We start from the raw sequence: 18,302 nt of genomic DNA on the forward strand, positions 1-18,302 counted from the left end.
GCCCTGTCCTCTGAAGTCGCCATGGGCAATCACCTGCCTATTCAGCAATCTGCACTGGTCCCCTCTGACACTGACCCACAGGGCTCCCTCTGCACTGCCCCTTCCTGTGCACCCAGTGCTGGGCACAGAGGCCCAGGACCCCAGTGGCGTTTGGGATGGAGGGTGCGTGAAGGGAAGCCCCTCCTCTCTGAGTCAGTTCCCGTGTCTGTGAGATGGCAGAACAGGGGTCTGCATCCAGGTCTGTGAATGCAGAGCAGGACTGGGAGCAGCAGGGGACTCCTGTGTTGTGAGGCATCAGGCCACCTGGGGAGGAGGAAGGAGGGGCAGGAGGGTCCTGTCAGGGTGGACCCCGCCCAGCCCCTCCAGCTTCCCCACCCTGCCCTGTGTGACCCTCTCTCCTCTCCACACAGGAGTGTTGGCAGGAGCCCCTGCTGCCTGGCCCTGCTGACCCCTGCAGCTCCTCAGGAGCTGGCCCTGGCTTGGGGCAGGAGCAGGAGCTGCACTACTCCACCCTCAGCTTTCACCGGGCCTCTCGCAACGTCCACGGGGCAAGTCCTGCAGAGAATACCTCCACCCAGTACTCAGACATCAGGGCACAGGGAGGGACCAGCAGGTACCTGTCTCAGCAGAGGACGCCTGCGGTGGAGCCACACTGAGTGACCACGCCCTCCAGTCCTGATGCCCCAGGCTCTGGCCAACCCTGCATTCCTGTGGCCTAGTCAGAGACCCAAGGGGACAGCAAGGAGGGCTTCTGTGTGGGGCATGTCCCTAGGGTGGAGTCACACTCACCTGTTCCCTTCTAGTCCTGCCCCTCTGCCCTTTTATGGATAGAACTTTTTAAGAACAGAGTCCCCCAATTAAAGATGACTTCCAAATATTCTCTCTCTCTCTCTCTCTCTCTCTCTCTCTCTCTCTCTCTCTCTCTCTCTCTCTCTCTCATAAGGCTATTGTGAATTTCTCTTGTTCTCTCCTTTGGGTGAGTATGAGGCCCAGGACTGGGAAGCCGTCCTGAGGCTTGTGTTAAGGTAAATTGTGTTTTATTTTGTGTCCCTGCAAATTCACAGGAGCCATCTTAGTTCAGCTGCCCGAGCTGTTCAGAGGCGCAATCCTGCACTTTGTGGGACCAAGAGGCTGATTACTGACACCTCATAGAGAATGGGTCCTTAAGCAGCCATGAGTGCATTTCCTGCTGTAATTACATCATCTGAGACTTTGCCACCAGAGACCTGGATCACATCTGTGCTCCCTCCTGATGAACAGTGTGACACAGGCCAGTCACTCTGCCCCTCCGTGTACCAGATTCCAGGTCTGCATTATTGTAACAGTGACTGTGAGGTCGGCAGAGGTGCTCCCAGCATGCACCTGCAGGAGCCCATGACTGTGCATCCTGGTCCTTCCTGCTGACCTTAGTCCAGAGGCCCATTGAGCACAGACACTGAATCAGCAGCTCAGGCTCCCTCTGCCCACACCCTGCAGGGGGCGCTCTCCCCCTGACCTGCACCATTGCCCTCCACTCCCGGCCTCCTTCTCTCCATCCCTCTTCTCTCCTACTCAGCCTTCCCAGATCCTTTATGTCCTGCCACAGGCAAACTGCAGGCTAGCAGTGAGAGAACTTTCTAGAACTCAGAGCTGACCACAGGTAGGCTAAAACCTCCGTGCCCTCAGAATGAGCTCAAAGGCAGATGCTGGGTAGAGTGGTGAAGTAGAGCTCATGACTGTCCTTCTAGAAAGCCTAAATATAATAATGAAAGCTAGTTCAGGACGTAACTGCCCAACATGCACCAAGCAGCACCAAACCATGGCAGGGACAGCATTATGCCAGAAATTCATGAGGACCAGTAAATAATGGTGGACTCTGGCCGTGAGTGAAAAGCACCTGTGGCCTGGACGCCACTCCCAGGTCCTCAGCAGGGTAGCTGAGTCAGGCTCCTGTCCAGGCTGGTGGCAGGCGTGACCAGCTTGACTTCACTGCCGAGACACTGGGAGGTGGCTGTGAGGCTTCTGGTCATGAGAAGTTGGCATCTTCCCATGTCCCCTGCTCCTCCCGCCTCAGCACAACTAGGAACTTGTAAATGGTGCAAGAGACAGAGGGACTCTGAGAAGTGGGCGAGGCCAGCTGGTCGGGACCCTGGACTGGTGAGACACATGGAGGTAGAGCCCCTTCTGCCCCTTCAGCTGCCACCACCCAACAGTGGCAGGTCCCTCAGGACCCTGGCCCCACCCCCGGCCAGCAGCAGAAGGCAGCCACATGGGCTCCTGGTAGAAGAGGATCCCTCTGATGTCCTCAGGCAGGACCAACATTTCCTGGAAGGGGAGCTAATCAGAGCTGAATCAGTGGTCACAGGTGGTCCCCTCCCCATCAGGCCTGAGCCATGGCCACTGGTATTTCTGACCCTCAGTATTCTTCTTGGTCAAAGTCATGAGGCTGGTGTGAAGCAAGAAGGTAAAGGGGCACCTCAGGGCCAGCAGAGGGCCTTATCAAGCACAGCCCCTTCCCTGTGACCTAGCCAGGGTGGCAGGCTGACCTTGCCCTCAGGAGAACATTGCCCGAGGGGGACTGGCAGCTGCAGGGCAACCTACCTCTGATTTCTGGTCCCCTGAGACTCCACCAGTGCCTCTAAAGCAGGCCTGGCCATCCCCTCCTGGGCCACACTGGGCTCCTCAGGCTCTGGGCTCAGCCCTCTGCAGAGCTGGGGCAGCTGAGCTGGATCCTGATCCTGTTTCAGCACCATGGTCAATGGCAGCCCCTCTGCAAGAATGTCCCTGGGCCACAGTCTTCTGGTGGATGGGCGTCCCTGAGCAGAGCCTTGGCCACACACCAGTGCAGAGGTGGGATTACAGAGGAGCCTGGTGACACGCTGTCTGTGAGCTGGTCAAGGATGTCCAGGACCCTGTGGGGTGTGTGTCCAGGCTGGGGTTTCTTGTCCCCGGGGGTGTGAACTAGGGATCCAGGCTGTCCTGAGGTGAGGGTTGGTTAGCCAGGGACATCTCCAGTGACCAGGTGGGAGTGGCCGTGCTGTCTTGGGACAGCATTGGTAAGGAGCATGAGTCACTCACAGTGGCATTTACAGCACTCACCAGACCCTGGGAGAATAAGGTTGGCTCTGGTGAGCAGCCTGCTCCCGGCAGCCCACACCCGCAGGGCTTCCCCCCTCTTCCTCTTCATCTGAATTTATTCCCCTCTTTCCCTTCAGAGGTTTCCCTCTGTCTTCTCACAATTCTGTCTGGAGAGTCCATCTTGCACACCTGGGTTTCTTCACTACTCCATCCAAGGACGATTTTCCCCAAAGAGGGACACCACCATGACTGTCATACAGAGAAAATTTACACATTAGATATTTTACTTCACTCATTAGTAATGAGAGAACCAGAAAGGAGAGAAAGAAACACAAGTGTTTTGATTGGAATTTGTGGATGAACTATGAAACCAGCTCACTGTGTGGGCAACAAGGGCCTCCAGGAGACAGAAGGTAGGTGCATATGTGGCAGGAATGGTTTGCCCTTCTCCATCTCTCCCTTAGGACATTGTCACACAGCACAAAGGCACAGCAGGTTGGAATCATATCACTGCAGACAAGATGTTCTAAGAGCACAGAGTCGTCCCTTTGAGAAGCAATCTCATTTTGCATTTCTGTATTTCCTTACCATTTGTAAAGTAACTAGTGAGCACCTCACATATGCCACACATTTTTTAAGAAGGATTCAGCAGTAAGCAGAAGATAAACAAAATCATCATTAGGTACACAACTTAATAGTGAGAAAGTCAGGTAAATAATAACTAAGTGTATTGCATGTTTTTCCAGTTGGTGACAAGAAGTTTGGAGTGAAACAAAATAGGATTATTTTTATGGGGAATGAGGGATGGAATGGACTCTTCAATATGTCACCCAAGGACATCATCCCTGAGAAACTAATATTTGCAAATGCACACACATAAAATGGCAATCATACAAATGCACACACAATTCACACAAACACATACACAGACCACAGATATACACTCACAGACACAAAGAAAATCCATCTGCACATACAGATAGTGACCATATCACATGCACCCGCACGCACAAATTCAAACACACATTCACACATAAAAACAGGCACATCTCAAAATTCACACATATGCTGCATGCAGACACACATGCACTAAGAGATGAGATGCATACACACCTCAGACACATCACAGCTCAAACACACAAAAATCCACATGCACACTTCAGACATGTGCACAAAGACCATGGACACACATGCAGACACACATGCAGGACACATATACACTCCAGATGCTGATGTGCATACCACATATGCACACACACACACCTACCTCAGACACAAACAGAGGCCACAGATACCAACACAAACACACCACAATGCACAAACCCTGGCCATGGACACAGGCAAGACCCGATCATGCTACAACACACACAGCAGAGCAGCAGCCACCCTGGGTCTTGAGGGCTCTTTCACTCTGCCCTGGGAAACTGGAGCTCTGGCCCAGTGTCCTGGTAGAAGAGACATGACAGTGTCACAGTGCCTCTGGCCACTGTCTGCCATCTGGATGACTTAGTTCCCAGGGCCCAGCTGCCCTGCTCACTGACGTCACCATTCTCCTCCTGTTGCTTAGATCCAGGAACCCCATGGCCTTGCAACCCTGGTGCTGGCCCAACTTAGAGCACCAGTTGCATACATGCTCAAAGTGAACAGTGCAGGATGGACAGGGCCAGGCAGCTTTCTGAGGAATGCAGGAAAGGACCAGCCAGGCCAGGTGAGAGGGGAACTGGTCCCCCTATAGGTGTGGGGAGTAGAGAGGCAGGGAGGCTAAGAGGGGGGTCCTGGGTCCCAGGCCAGCAGGGAGCCCAGGAGCACTGCGAAGTGGATCTGTTTCTGGAGCCCCTGCCCCTGTGAAGGTGTGGTGGACTCACAGGTTGTTCTGAGAGCCCCTCAGCATGTCTGGAAAATTCTTCTCATCTCCTCGTCCACCACAGCCCCAGAGGAACAACCCTTTGGAGAGTGTCCCTTCTCCTGCCAGGTCTCCAAGCTCCTGGAGGGGCCCAATGTGCTGATGAAGGGGCTGAACAGGAGGGAACCAGAGTGTCCCCCATGGGACAGCTGTGAGGGCTGTTGGCTGCAGAGTTCACCTGGTGGCTCAGTCACCACCCATGTCCCCAGAGAGCAGGAGGAGGATGAAGATGAGGAGGTGGTGATGAAGGGAAGAAGTTGAGACTTGGGTTTCCCATGACCCCAGAGCAGACAGGATAAGAACATGACTGAGGCTGAAGGGACAAGGGGTGGAGTGGGACAGCAGACAACCCGTGATGCCCTGTGGGTGCCTGTCCCAAAGTGAGACCTTGTAGGGTAAAAGATGGGCTGAGGTGAAACCCATTACCTGCCCTACCCATGGGATAGGCACAGGGCTAGGGACTGGTGACCTAGAACAGGACTATCTTAGGAAGATAAAAGTGGAACCTAATGAAGTCTCGGCCTGGCAGGCTGGGGGTGACCACATGAACCGATCCTCAAGGGGAAGAGCTTTCCACCCTTCAGGACAGTGACTTGGTCATTAGCATACACTGGCTGCCTTGTGACTGGTGACCCACTGGCTGTCTTCTGCAGGTCCAGGTGACTGAGGGGGACATGCTGAAAAGGGACCATTGATCAGTAAATGGATGGGCTCTGAGAGAATTGACCAGGAGTCTGCGCTCTTGGGGTCTGACCATCAGGAGCTGGTCATGCATACCCGACAGGCTGCCAGGGCGGTGGTGAGGGTCTTGAATGCGGGGTTTGGACGGCCGGTGGCTGCCTGGCTGGCTACAGTGGCCCATCAGAGACCAGCCCGGCCTCCTGCAGCCCAGTTTATGGATCCTCACTCAGATCCCACTGCCACTCCAGGGGGCCAGTCACCATTCTTCTACAGTGCAGGGCACAAGATGGAGGGCTTCACTGCAGCCCTGGGCCACCCTGGACCTCACAGGGACCACCCATCCTGCAGCCAAGCAGGGGCCCCAAACGCTTACTCCACTTCCAGGCAGTGGGACAGAAGGCTCCAGTGCCACATGGAGCAGCCACCAGAGACAATCAGGAGCTGAGCCTGCAAACCCCTCCTCTCTGTGTGGCCAGTGGGTGGAGCCAACTTGTGGTGTGGGCGGAGTCATGGAGTTTGGTGTTCTCTTCTCAGCCAGGCCCTCCTTGACCACACTCAGGAAACCACACCCCACCTCCAACCCATCCCTCAATTCCCTTGATTGACCCCATTTCACTGTAGGCTCAACCTACACCCCTGAGGCAGGGGCATCCAGCTGCCCAGAGAGGCCATGCACCTTCCCGAGGCAGCACAAGCTTCTCCCCCAGGCCTGAGAACGCCCCACTCCCCAGTGTCACCTCACACCAGGGCCCCACGACCAGGGGTCCTACCACACCTTTCCTGTGACCTCCCTGGAGCGGAGGTGATGGTGGAGAGAGCTGTCAGGCTAAATGTGTCCTGTGAGTGCCAGGTCAGGGTGCCCAGGTCCCTAAAAGCCATTACTGAGGAGAAAGGGGGTAGCATCACAGACCCCATCGCCTTCCCCTTCCTATATCTCTGGGGACAGGTATCCACAGCCACCTTCCTGTTACTTGAGAGGGAACAATCCTGTCTCCACAGAACCTGGCCATGTGAGATGGCACAGGTGGGCACAGCCACCCTCTCTGGGGTGTGATGGAGGTGGGGACTGTTTCAGCTTCAGACAAGACCTGGGTTTCAGAGCTCAGGAGAAAGTCAGACCAGGTGCAGGACCAGCAAAGGCAGGAAGCCACCCACTGTCACCTTCCAACTCCATCCTCCTGCTGTCCCCAAGGGATCCCAAGGTCACTTCCCCTCTCACCTGTCCCAGGGCTACATTTTTTTTTTAGTTTGGTGGTTATTTATTCATTCACTTAGTACCTCCTTCTACATATTTCACTCATAATGATTCAAAGATGCTCCTTTGCCTTCAAACCATATTCTTTTTAAAAAAATATTGTTTAATTGTCAATGGACATGTATTTTATTTATTTATTTTTATGTTGTTCTGAGAATCAAACCCAGTGCCTCCCACATGCTAGGCAAGCTCTCTACCACTGAGCCACAACCCCACTCCCAGAGCTACATTCTTGTCCCAAACTCTGCCCTCATTCTCCTTAGGGTCCCAATTTAGCCTGATCCCCTTCAATCTTGCAATGTTATTGTTTTATAATAGTAAGCACACAGTTTGTCTTAGTCTGTTTGAGCTTCTGTAACAAAATACTGTGCACTGAGTGACTTAACAGAAATTTAATTCTATGTCCTGTGGGCTAAAAGTTCAGGTTCCAGGTGCTGGCCCATTTGTTTCCTGGTGAGGGTTTTCCTCCTGGCTTTTAGATGACCATCTTCTCCTCTTCCTGTCTCACACTGTGGAGAAAAAGGATCCAAGCTCTTTGGTGTTTGGAGGATAGCCTGAGGCCTGAGCCTAAGCTACTCCATTTTAAAACTCCAGTTGAAAACCTGCAGTGTCAGTTGCTCACCTAAGGGGGACCTCCAGTGTGGCCTCAGAGAAGTCACCTCCCCTCACCCTGATAACAGAGTGCAGCCCCTGGCAGGCTGTCATGGTCTGATAAGAGGGAAAGGCGAGAAGCTCAGGGCGGAGACCAGCAGACCAAATGTTTCTGACCCCATGGTAAATGATGTCATGGAGAAACCCAGTGGTAGATGATAAGGGTTGAAGGAGCGGGGGTAAAAAGCCCCAAAATTTATTATAAATAATAGAGCTAATGAACAGGGATTCAGCCAGTGGAAACAAGGATGCACTCAGCTGGAGGACCTGACGAGGACCTGGACTGACGTCCCATCACTTGTCATCATTTCCTGATCCTCTGTGTGATCCTCACTGCCCTCAAACTACCAGCTCATCTGGACCCTGGTGAGAATCACAACTACTCCCTGTAACCCTCTCCTCGACTGGTCGTCCACTTCACACCAGGAGAAGCCTGCCTTGGGTCAGGACCTGATCACCGTGGTCTGAGTGAGTGGCATCTGCTGGACGTAAAGCCTAAGGCTTGAGACTTTAGAACTTAGCACCCAGAGGGGATGTCTGTCCTGAGCCTAATGATTAAGTGTGTTTGCAGTGCCTAGAATTAATTAATCTAGAATTGTTTGCTGTGAATTGATTATGACCATTGCAGTGCCTGGCATTAAGGATTGTCCTTTTCTTGGTTAAGAACCTACAGAGTGAAATTGTATTGAGTGATTTGAGGGAATAAAGCATTGAAAAGGGCAGAAGTGTGTGGACATTCCTTATTTCTCCCCTCGACCGCATACATCGAGCCTTTGCCCCCTGGTGACAGTGTTTCCTCTTACTAGTCCTATATGAGGGTTCTGCTCCCATGACCTCAGTGACACCAGACACCTCCCAAAGGACTGTCTCCAAATAACACTGTATTGGGGGTTAGGGCTTCAACACATGGATTCTAGGAAAACAGAATTCAACACGCAGTAAAATTGAGTAAGTGTAAGGTAATCCTCACATCTTGTGTCTCTCCCTGCTAGACTATCCTTTCATAGGGAACCTCTGTGTGTACATTCAAGTACACACACACACAGACACACACACACAGACACACACACACACACACACACACACTTTCTATGCATGCTGCCTTGTATCTTATTTTTATTTCATTTTATTTTTCTGCAGGGCTGAGGATGGAGCCCCAGGTCTCATACAGGCTAAGCAAGTGCCCTACCCCTGAGCCACATTCCCAACCCTTTCTTATTTTTAAACAAATTCTTAATTTTGGAGGAATTTTATATTCACAGAGAAGTTGCTGAGATGGTACAGAGAGTGACTATAAATTCTGCACCCAGATGCCCTTGTTGAAATCTGAGATCACCTCATGACATCGCCACATGAGGAGGTGACAGTGGCATGTGCATTCTGTCCTATATATAGGCCGGTTGGGTGGGATGGAATTGTTCTCTGCATCCAGCTCTGATTTACCACTGAATGTGATCCCAGGCCTGTCACTCACAGGATCTTGTGGAACAGATCTCACCCTGTCATCCTCCAATCTCTCATGTCCCAGTTGAGGTCCTCTCTGCCTGTTTCTCTAAGGGGCCACTGAGCCGCTTCCTGATTTGGTGAGTCTTCCCCTCCTCCTGCTTCCCTGGGCCTGGGAGCTCTCTGGTACTGTATAAAGAGCCTCAAGACCCAATGACAAAATTCTCTCCAGCATGAGCTTCTTCAAGTCCTTTGTACCACCCTGGGAAAATTCTAGAACTTCTGCCTCTTGTATCTCATCCATCTCTTCTCCATAGCTGTATTTACAGGATGTAGAGAGTGTCTAAATTGTCTGAGGGAAACAATAGAGAACAATGGGTAAAGTTTAAAGCCTTGGTAACAGCCAGAAGGTGGAGAAAAACCAAATGCCCATCAACTGATGAATGGATTAGCACACTGTGACCTACCCATATGGTGGAGTATCAATCAGCCATAAAAGGACTGAACATGGAAGTCCACTCCAGCATGGATGAATCTCAAGAACATGATGCTCCATGAGAGAGCCCGACACGAATGATCACATATTGCATGATTCCAATAAAAGGAAATGTCCAGAGGAGGTAGATCTATGGAAACAGAAATTAAATTGGTGAGTTCCAGGAAGTGGAGGAGGAGGAAATGGATACCAACAGCTTAGTGGACACAAAAGGTCTCCTTTTGACGTTATTAAATTGTTTTGCAACTAGATAGAGGTGGTTGCACAACATTATGAATGTACTAAATGTCACTGAATCGTTTGTTTTAAAATGGTTCATTTTATGTCATGTTATTTTGCCTCAATTACAAAAATAATAGGTTTGTCACAGTGGTATGTGCCTGTAATCCCATTGGCTTGGGAGACTGAGGTCCAAGGATGACAAGTTCAAGGCCAGCCTCAGCAATAAAAGAGGCCCTGAGCAAAGTCACAACACCCTCTTTCAAAATAAAAATTGAAAAGGGCTGGGGATGTGTCTCAGTGGTAAAGTGGCCCTGGGTTCAGTCCCCAAAACCAAAATGTGATGATGATCATAGTGATGATGATGTTGGTGACGGTGATGGTGATGGTGATGATGGTGATTGTGATGGTGATGGTAATGATGGTGTTGGGGATGGTGATGGTGGTAATGGTAATGATGATGATGGTGATGATGGTGATTGTGATGGTGATGGTGGTAATGGTGATGGTGATGGTGGTGATGGTGATGGTGGTAATGGTGATGATGGTGATTGTGATGTTGATGGTGGTAATGGTGATGATGATGATGGTGATGATGGTGATGATGGTGATGATAATGATGGTGATGATGGTGATGCTGCTGATTATGGTGATGGTGCTGATGGTAATATGATGGTGATGTTGATGGTGATAGTAATGATGATGGTGATGGGGGTGATGGTGATGGGGATGGAAATTTGAAGTCAGATCTCCAGAACTCTAATGCCTGCTTCACAGCTCCATCTCTTCCTTCTTCCATTTGCACATCTGTAAATGGGGATAACAGGACCACTTAGCTCACGGGTTCATCTTGAGGATTCAGGGAAGTGGCACAGCAGTCTGGTGCATGTCTGGGGTGTGGTAAGGGTCCAGCAGCAGTCAGCTTTGGGGGACTGGACAAAGTTCATTCAGTTGAGTGCCACATGCTGCTGAGGTCATTGTTCAATTTTCTAATTGATTGTGTCAGCTTTTCACCGATGTGGCCCAAACACCTGGTGAGAACAGCTCAGAGGAAGAGAAGTTTATCTGGGAATCACAGTCAGAGGTTCAGTCTATGGTGGGCAGACTCCATTGCTCTGGGGCCAAGGTGAGGTGGGACATTGTGGCAGAAGGGCATGGTGGAGGACAGCTGCTCATCCCAGGGCAGAGGAGAGCACAGTGAGAGGGCAGAGCCAGGGACAAGTAAAAGCCCCAAAGGCACACCCCAGGGACCTGCTTCTTCCAGCCATCCCCACATGCCTCCCATCACCACCCAGTAATCCCTCAAATTATTATCCCATCACGTGGAGTAATCCACAAATTAGGTGACAGGGTCACAATCTCCTCATTTCACCTGTGGACATTCCTGCATTGGGACAGGAGATTTCCAGGGAACACCTCATACTCAAACCATAAGAATCCCCTAAGGTGCCAGCTGTATGCTGCTCTACACCTGCCTCCTGATACAGTGAGTGTCCCTGTGGTCACAGGGGAAAACCTGCTGAAGTCCCAGTTAGCAAATAGGAAGTATTAGATAATGTTTCTATAAGGAGAAATTTCGCATGTGCCTGGCCAGGGTTTTGTTTCACTTCTCCCTCTCTCTCTTGTGGTCCCTTCCCACAGTCCCCAACTTCTGATCTGTGCCCTCTTCCCCACCTCCAGGTCCAAGTTGTGACCTCTGTTCCCCAGATCATTCCTACAGTTTTCTCCCCAGCCTCTGGGCTCCCCTCAGCCTCCAGCCCATCACCCACAGCATCAGCAAAGGGAGCTTCCTAATGGTCCCCACCAGCCCTGTCCTTCCCCACTAACCCCCTCCAGTGAGCCCCTGGGGGACTCTCCATCTCCCCTCCACACCAGAACCCTGTCTCAGCCCTGACCTGCTCAGCACACCTGGTCCTTCCTGGGACTATCAGGAAGCCTCTCCAGACCTCCTTCGCAGTTCTGCCCACTAAAGTCCCCTCCCCTGTCTCCATCTTGGCAGGACATGCTCACCTGTGGCTCAAATCCCACCTCCCCATCAAGTGCTCCCCTGCCTCCCCACCCCCGCACTTTCCCACGGGGTGGCCTGGAGCTGGGTTCAGCCCCCTCAGCACCCTTCCATTTGGGCATTTGGGGCTGGTGACTCTGTGGTGTGGTGGGCTGTCCTGGGCACTGTGGGAGCTGAGCAGCCTCCCTGGATTCCACCTACAGGACATGGGCAGTGCCCTCTGTCCAGCTGACAAGCAAAACTGTCTCCACTCTGTGCAGACATTCCTCCAGTGTCAAAAAAGAAGCCTGTGCTGGGAGCCTCCTACATCACTTTCCCTACTTGGGCCATTACTCCTCTCCTTGTCTGGTTTCCAACCAGTAAAACAATTAAGTGCATTTGGTTCCTCCTCGTCACACCTGTGAAGGAAACCCTGGGGGTGGCTGGGTTCTCCTGTTTCTCTGCTTTCATGCTCTGCCACATGCATGAATCTGCCACCCCCAGGAACCTCAGAGGAAGGAGGCACAGTGCTTCCCTCACCTTAAGACATCAGCTTAGGGGACACACCCCTGTTACCCTGTAACTTGGGAGGCTGGGACACGAGGATCACGAGTTCACCGCCAGCCTCAGCAACCTGGCAAGGTCTTCAGCAACTGCACAAGAGGTGGTCTCAAAATTTAAAAAATTAAGAAAAGGCTCAGTGGTAATAGCACACCTGGTTTCAATCCCAGTGGCTGGGGAGGCTGAGGCAGGAGGACTGCAAGTTGAAAGTCAGCCTCAGCAACTTAACAATACCCTGTATCTAAAAGAAAAAAGAAAGAAAGAAAGAAAAAGAAAAAAAATGTTCCAGGGATCTGGCGTATGGCTCAGTGGTTAATGAAAGTTGGTTTGTTCAGTCCCTAGTATCATTTTTTTAATTTATTTTTTATTTTTTATTTTTTAATTAATTTTTATTGTAGGTTGTTCAAAACATTACATAGTTCTTGATATATCATATTTCACACTTTGATTCAAGTGGGATATGAACTCCCATTTTTACCCCATATACAGATTGCAGAATCACATCAGTTGCACAACCTTTGATTTACATATTGCCATTCTGGTGTCTGTTGTATTCTGCTTCATTTTTTTTTTTAAAAGACATTTGGTGTCTTCTGGAAAGTTCCAGTTTGAGGTTAGTTGACAGTTTCTGGTGGTTAACCTCAAGCTTACTGTCCTGGGAGATGACCAGTCACTATGAGTTAATGTTCATTTTCATTACCTTGAAACCCAAGGTACCAGAGCCAAGAGCCAGATCTGGGAACACTAATGGTTTCCCAGTTAATTATTTCTACCAATATGTGGGGCTCAAATTCATGAGTGGTTGGGGTTTGGAAAGGGACAGAAATAGGTGACTTCCTAAGACACAATGTGATGAGGTTCCTGTAAAAAGGAGTCCAAGATATTGAACAGGTCATTAGGGCCCAGGTCTGGGGCCAAGGGCACGAGCTCTTGGGGAGGGAAGTTGTTCAGCTTTGAGACTAAGAGGTGTCTGAAGGAAAGGGCTGGTGAGCAGCACGGATGCTGGCCCAGGGGAGAGACCTGGTCCTCAGACCAGTCCCCTGGGCCACCAGCAGCGTGGCCAGATGGCAGCTGGAAAAACATCCACCAGAGTTAAGTGACCAGGAGGGTTTGAATGACATTATGGGGAGAAGAAATGTAAATCATCTCCCCTGAACTTACACTGGCTGAAGATATAAGAGACAAGGTGACACAGAGCGAGCAGAATCCTGGGACAGGGGCAGTCCAGGGAGGGAAGCTTTTGTGCCTCCTTGATTGGTTGGATCTAAGAGCAGAAGGATGTCACCTTGATGGGGGGTCTCCAACCTGCAGGAGATAAAGGTGGAGCCGTTTTCTTTTCTTTTTTGATTTAGCTTAAAACCCTCATTGTCACAAACCTCCCTTGTCTCTTTCCTCCTCTGTTCTCCGACTAGTGAGAAAATCTCAGTCCTTTTCTGGCAGTGGAGGTTGGAGAGTTTCCCTGGAAGAAGATCCTTACAGCTGCACCTGGAGGGGAGGCAGGAGTTGGCCAAAAGAGAGGATCCAAGGAGCAGCCAGGTCCTGTACATCAGGGTCCTCCAGAGTCACCTGGGTCTGTGCCCAAGGGCCAGGCAGCCAGGATGAGGGCGGACGTCACCCTGCAGTCTCATGGAAAGGACAAACCTGGACTCAGAAGGAGATTTATCAACAGGAGAATCTGCTGGGGCAGGAGGACCCCTGGGCCATACACAGGTCATCATGGATTTTATAAGGTTGGAATCGTGCGACATCTTTTCCTATCATGATGGAACAAGACCAGAAATCCATCCCAAGAAGAGAGCAGAGAGCCACACGGATGTGGAAATCCTACACCAACCGTAAACACCCCGTGGGCAAGAAGAACTCCCCAGGGAGACCCGACAATTCCTGGAGATGAAGAGCAGCGGGACACAGTGTGAGGATTCATGGGTCCAGGGGGCAGAGCTGGAGAGAAATGTGAGCATAAGAGCTGACCTGGGGAGGAAAAGTCTCCAACCAGCGACCCGCCGTCAGGCAAAGACCAAAATACAAACCTTACAGAGGGGAACCACGGTCACCACAGACACCATGACACCGGAACAGAAAAGTAACAGAAAATCAAGCAAACAAGAAACTGCTTCTTAAAAAATCAAACAGAATTGACCAACGTGTAGCTAGACTGACCAAGTAGAGAATCTCACATCATGAAAGTCGTAAATGAAAATGAGAATATCCCAATGACTTTAGAGAAATGAAGATGATTAATTGAGCCCCTGGGACAGTCCTAGCTAATGAGTGGCCCCACTTAGGTGAGAGGACAGATTCCTGGAACCTGCAACCTACACAGGTTGAACCATGAGCAGGCAGAGCCTCTGAGCAGACCTCACACTGGCAAGAAGATGAGTCCCTAACCCAAAACCTTCACCAGGACAGTGCTGGCCCAGATGGCCTCACTGGTCAACTCTACTGATCATGTGGGGCTAACATGAAACTCAATCTCCTCCATAAAGTGTGGGGAAAGGAGCACCAGCTCATTCTGGAGGCCAGCATCGTGCTGAGGATGTGCCAGATACACAGGACCACAGGGAAATAGAGCTGCCCACCAGCAGGAACCCCATGCCAGGGTCCCCACATGACACTCCAAACTGAAACCTCTGTCTTTAATGACACTGACAGTTACACCTTAAAATGTTTAAAATCATAATTATTATTTCACATTTATTTTCTCAAAAAATTATAAAGATTATTATATCACATTTGTGAATAATTCACCCCGAACTTTTCCATAAGTTCAATAAAATTCCAATCAAAATTTTGGTAGGGTTATGTGTGGAGGGGGGTTCACAAGCTGATTCAAAGTTATAAGAAAATGGAAAACAGTTGAAAATCAAGACATTATTGCAGTAATAGAAAGCTGGAATTTTGAAGATGCCTGACTTTCAGACTTGGATGAAGTTAAAGTAACTAAGACACTGGTTTTGGTGGAAGCAGAGATAAATAGGCCACTGGGACAGAACAGGGCACCTAAATAAAGACCTGCGAACACAGAGAACTGGGGGTGATTAAGGGCCACAGTTATTCAGGGGAGAAATGGTGTTTTCAATAATTGGTGCCAAAGTCATTAGAAATCTAAACAAAAATAGGATTAACCTGGATCCACATTTCAAATCACACCCAAATATCAATTTGGTATATATAATAGACTTCAGTGTGACTGTAAAACATTGAAGCTCCTAGAAGAAGTAAAGAGGAATACTTTACAACCTTGTGGGGCTCATATTTCTTAAGCAATATACAAAAAATCATTAGCCATACTTTAAAAAATGGTTTTTAGTAGTAGGTGGACATAATGCCTTTTTAAAATTTTTATGTGGTACTGAGGATCAAACATAGTGCCCCATAGGTTTGAAGCAATCACTCTGCTTTGAGCCACAAACCCAGGCCCTAATTTTTTAAAAATGTTAAATTGAATTTCACTAAAAATTCTAATAACTTCTCTCAATTTTAAAAGCATTAAAATTTAAAATTGTAAAGCTGTGGTGGCACACATCTGTAATCCAAGTGCCTCAGGAGGCTGAGCAAGAGGATTGCAGGTATGAGGCCAGCCCCTGCAAAACTGTTAAGGCCTTAAGCAACTTATCAAGACCCTGTCTTTTATTAAAAAATAAAAGGAGCTGGAGATTTAGCTTAGTCGTGAAGCACACTTTCTTTCAATCCCTGATAAATAAAATAAATAAATAAACAACACTAATAGAGTGAAAGGCAAGCAAAGACTAGAAGATATTTGCAGTGTGTATACCTAAAAGAAGAATTTATATCAACTGCATAACTGCTATAAAACAAGAAAAATAAAAATAAAACACAACTGAATTTTACTTCAATGAATATAGAGTTTACACAGCCATCCCCCCCACACACACACACACAGGCCTTCATCACCTGTTAGCAGAGATGTGGAGCACATGGGACTCTCCTGCTCTGGTGGTGTGAGTGTCACCTGTTTATCCACATCAGCCACATCTTACAAAGTGATCTCTATGTCTAACCTGTGGAACTCCGAGGCCGGCCCCACGTGCTTGTCCCTGATTAAATGACCGCTCACGGGCGAATATGATGCCCTCAATATTTCAAGCCTGGAGGACACAGCCAGGAAATGTAGTGACAACAATTTCTATCAACTTGAGCTTATGTCCTAGTGGGACAGTCAGGCGATAAAAGCAGAATTGATCAGCATAATGTTTTGAAATGGCTTAGAAACCATGCAGTAGGTAAAGCATAAGAGGTTAAGCGGATCAATCAAGAGTAACACAGTGATCTGTGCTTTCATGAGCGTGGTTAAGAAAAGCCTCTCTTGAGTAAAAACTGCTCCCCATCAGCTCCCAAGACTCAGCCCCCCCTATTGATTGGCTCCTTCCCACTGGTCACAAGGAGAGGCGGGACATGCAGCCTCAGCTCCTGATTGGTCCTGGTGACTGTGCCTCAGTCCCCAGAGGACTGTGCCCCATCAGCCTGACTGGCTGGGGGTGTGGAGTAGGTGTGTGCAGCTGCTGATTGGCTGATGAAAAGACCACCCAGCGCTGAATGACTGAGGGATGGGAGTGCCCTGTGGGTTTTTTTTTTTTTTTGGCCCCTTTTGAGCCCTACACTGCCTTCCAGAGCATCAAATGGATGGTGATGATCTGTCCCTGGGGCACATTGCTTGTGGCGTCCCTGGAGTGGCAGAGGGGGCCTCCTTGGGGCTCTGTAGGCTGTTTCAGGAGGCGGGGCTGCTCTCCAGTAGGCAGTGGGAGTCAGTGATCCAGTCACAGGCCATCGAGGCCCTCCCTGCACCAAGGCCTCCCAGGCCTGTAGGGGTTAATGGCCAGCGAGAGCTTGGAGCCCTGGTCAGTTCACCTGGAGCCTGTGCCTGTGCTCCTTGGTCTGTGCTGTCCTATGTCACCCCTGTCACCTGGTCAGCCTGCCTCCCCATCAGTTCCCTGGTCGGCCTGTTTTCCAGATCAGTCACCAGGTCAGCCAAAAGGGCAGCAAGTGAGTCACCAGTCTGTTGATAAGGCAACCAAGCTGTGTGTCAGTGAAGGATCAGATTAGTGCCGGAAGGAGTCAATGATTAGCCCCTTGTGAATCAGTTCATCAATTACTGAGACAATTCACCCCTTCATGCCCTGCTTGTTAGTGGGTTAATTAGGCTCCTCTACATCAATCTCTTAGGAGAAGGCAGTCAGTTATTAGTCTCACAGTCATCATACCTATAAAGACAGGGTATCAGTCTCACTGTTAGACTTGGGCTTCTCTAGAAAACCAGTTTTTTCCATTAATATAAGTCAGAACTTCCTTTATAAAGGCAGGAGAGGATTTCCACCCTTCTCCCTCTGCTAAGGAAACACACAGAGGGAAGGGAGCCCAAGACAAAGAATTGGCTGCAGCCCTGGAACACAGACCAAGGTGAACTTGAGAAAAGTGGTGGTCAGGAGCCTGGCAGAGAGGAACAAGAAGAAGTCAGAGTTTTAAAACAAGATGGACCCTTACATCTTCAGGAACAAAGCCCACTCCTGCCATCAATGAGAAAAAGGAAACCAAGAGGGGAAAAAAATACTGGATCCAAGGTCTTCAGTGATTTACTGGCAAAGCCTGAGCCAAAACCCAGGTAAAGTTCATCCAACATCCCAAATGAGGTTTTCTTAATTTTTATGACTTGATTTTGTTTATCTTTTTTTTCTGTGGTGCTAAGGATCCAACCCAGGGACTCACACATGTGAGGCAAGTGCTCTACCACTGAGCCCCAGCTCCAGCCCAAGGTTTAAATTATAGAAACAGAAGGAAAAAAGCAAGGCAGCATGTGTTTGTTGTGGAGAGGCTCCTGACTGGGGAACTGGGCAGAATCTTTATTCTGTGAGCAGAAGTCGGGCAGTCAGATTGGACAGTGAGGGTTAACTCTGCAGGTGAACTCCACTCTGAGGGCCCTGTCAACGTGGAGAACTGTGCAATAGGGAAGAGGAGGGCAGAGTCTGCAGCACGGGCAGGAGGAAAGGGGACCCAGAGCACATCCAAATCCAAGGCTGACGGAGCCAGGCAGGCA

Source organism: Callospermophilus lateralis, unplaced genomic scaffold, assembly GCF_048772815.1.
Source record: "Callospermophilus lateralis isolate mCalLat2 unplaced genomic scaffold, mCalLat2.hap1 Scaffold_378, whole genome shotgun sequence".
Lineage (NCBI taxonomy): Eukaryota > Metazoa > Chordata > Mammalia > Rodentia > Sciuridae > Callospermophilus > Callospermophilus lateralis.